The sequence below is a fragment of the Belonocnema kinseyi genome, chromosome 7, assembly GCF_010883055.1.
Source record: "Belonocnema kinseyi isolate 2016_QV_RU_SX_M_011 chromosome 7, B_treatae_v1, whole genome shotgun sequence".
NCBI lineage: Eukaryota > Metazoa > Arthropoda > Insecta > Hymenoptera > Cynipidae > Belonocnema > Belonocnema kinseyi.
Window position 1 is genome coordinate 19,535,830 of NC_046663.1, and position 3,106 is coordinate 19,538,935.

A 3,106-nucleotide genomic window follows, 5' to 3' on the forward strand; every position below is an offset into this window, starting at 1 on the left:
CATGGGAAGAGAGTACGTGACTTCACGCTTGGCCGATTATTGAGATAAAGTCCAGGCGCACACATTGTTTATGTTATCATTCGGAGAACCGACTTCTCGGAGATCTTATTAATCGTCTCAACCAAAATCAAACAACTCTCTAATCTCTAATTGAATTCTGAATTCAAGACTCGCTTTTCAAATTTGCGTTTCTTTTTATTCAAACTGAAACCGCGAATTTGCGTCACTGACTGTGCTGTTCCTAGCAGCGAGAATGCGAATTATATCCGCTCATTACAGTGACTGACCAGTGGCGCCATCTTACAAAAAAGCTGGTAGCTTACTCGGTCGATAAAAAAGGGATCAACCTTGTTAATAATTTTGCAATCCTTCGCCTTATATGTTTCTTATCCATTAACTTTATCTCAAACTTTAAGTGTGTATCTCTGAGCAAAATGTTTGTGATTTTTTTGCTTGTGGAATTACGAAGTGATTTACTTCCCCGCTTTCACCTCATCCTTCTTCAACAGAACGGGACGATCACACAGAGAAGGAGTTGACGGTGAAAGATATAGACGGAGATCGAGAAGGAGAGAAAGGCGGAGAGAGAGGGAGAAAGAGAGGAGCTGTAGAGATAAATATTGAGGGAGGTAAGGAGTAGAGTAAGGAGATGAACAGTAGTAAAAGTGAGAGGAAATTAGTGATACGAAAGAAGGATAAGTGAGGAAAAATGAGGAAAGGGAAAGTAGGACAAGCATGGGGAGTGAGCGTACGTAAAGGTGAGCAGTTACGTGTGATCTGGAGTGGGAACAATGCAAAATAAAAAAAATGAGAGTAGGGAGGCAGGGGAAGTGAGCAAAAATGTAGGGTAAGTAACTAGAGGAAAAATAGGCAAAACAGGAAGAGGAAGAGTAATAAAGTGAGAGGTAATCAGAAGAGGAGTGAAAATAAGAAGAGATGAGGGGTAGGAAAGTAAGGCGAATTGAGGGGAAATTAGAGTGAGGAAATAGGAGAAGTAAGCGAGAAGGTAAGGGACATCAGAAGAATGAAAATAGGGAAAATGAGAGAAGCGAAGATAGGGGAAATTGTGAGAGAAAAAGTAGGGGAAGGAAAAGGAAATTATGAGAGGAGAAGAAGAGAAAGAGGAAGGCAATGACGAGAGGAAAAGTCGAGAAAATGTGGAGAGGAAAATGAGCGAAAGTGAGAGACGTGAGGAGTGAGAAGAGGAGAAGTAATAAAAGCGAGAGGTAATTAGGATTAAGAAAGTAGGAGAGGTGAGGGAAAACCAGAAAAGGAAAAGTAGGAGAAGCATGGGGAGTAAGCGTGGGGAAAAGATGAGTAATTACGTGTGGGAAACAATGCAAAATAAGAAAAATGAGAGTAGGGAAGTAGGTGCAATGAGCGAAAACGTAAAGTAAATGAAACGAGTTCACGTCCTCATTGACCTGTACATGGAATAACCGATTTTAAATAAATAAAAAATAAAGTTCACTCACCTCGATGCCTTTAAAGATAATATAGTGCTTGTCTCTCCACGAAAGAGGATACAAGAAACAATGAAATATGGCATGTACTGCACGAAATATGAACTCCTCTGCTCCTATTTTTATCTTTATTTAAACATAGTAAATAATTACATTTACAGGACGGAACTTTACCATTAAAATTAATCATTTCAAGCGATTCATTTACTTTTAAGCGATGTACAGTTAGATAAGACATAGTGAAACGGCTGCGACGTACATCATCATAAATACATACATCATAGAAAAATACAATGCTTATACAAAAGATCTTCAGTGCAAATTTCAATTGCAAAATTTATATAAAATTAAGATGGAAAAGTCTTATCTCTAGTCTTATGTACGACTTGTTGCTAACAATGTTTTCGAGAACAGATACAATGTACACGAGTTAGTTTACATTAACATATAAACATATAAAAAAACTAAACTTTCAAAGCTGGTGACTTAAATAACAAAGTATTATTCTCAGGCCGTATTTTAATTAAGTACTTAAACTGCGGTTATTATCAAAAGTTGCAACTCATATTATGCTTTAATTACATAGCTGTCTTCACACAAAGGTCACAATAGTGGCTATCTTATTGTACATTTTAATAGAGAATGAATGATACTCTAGCCAAGCGATTCCCTAACTTTTTTGCGGTTGCTTGCGTCGACATCTCCATTTCCTTTACCACTGAAAATATTAATTGATTTTTGACAACCCTTTTACACCTTTTTATCATTATGCAAAGAAAATGATCCTGCTAATTAAAAATGGATTAATCTACGTTTTCATAAATTCAGTTATTGTAACATAGACTAATGGACGGATGACAATTTGGCGCCAGCTACCTGCGTACAGTTCCCCCACTACGCGGCTTCCACTTACTTAGTTGATTTGCTGCCGCCGAGCCTTATTTGGTACAATGCTCGGTAGCAGTTCAGCCGTGATAGGAGAAGCCGCGTAGTGGGGGATCCGTAAGCAGGTAGCCGGGGCGGAATTTTACATCGTCTTTAAGGTGGTTTTAGCGTGACTCAGTGAGTCATATGAGAGTGTAAAAAAGTATTTTTGATTTACATGGAATCGTTTGTGTTTGAAAATCCGAAAATTAATTAAGATAGACATTTATGGCCGTCCCGCGATGTAAATCAGAAGAATAAATAAATTGATAAAAATATATCCCTCAACGGTTTGCGTATTCTCGACCATATGACTTCTGAAAGAAGCAATGCGGCAACGTCGCACTCTCTCCAGTCTCCTCTCTAGTCCGCCATGATCGAGTGCATGTGTATACACGAAATGTAACCTATTTTACCGTTGTTTTTATGGTTTGATTACTTAGTAAAAATGTCTGATGAGGTAAGACATAAAGGTAGATTTATTAAAAAAAAAAAGAACTGATAAGAAGAGAAAATGTCCGGAAAGCAAATGTCGAGCGAAGGAAAGAAAGCCGTGAAAAGATCGTTGATAAAATCCGCAATGAAGCCACTGAGAGAGCCACTGTCAAGCCTACTGAAAACCGCATAATCAACATACAGACACTATCTGAAAATTTGAAATGCACAAACTGTCAAGGAAGATTAGGCTTAGATAGAATAATCAAAGAAAAACGTGAGGG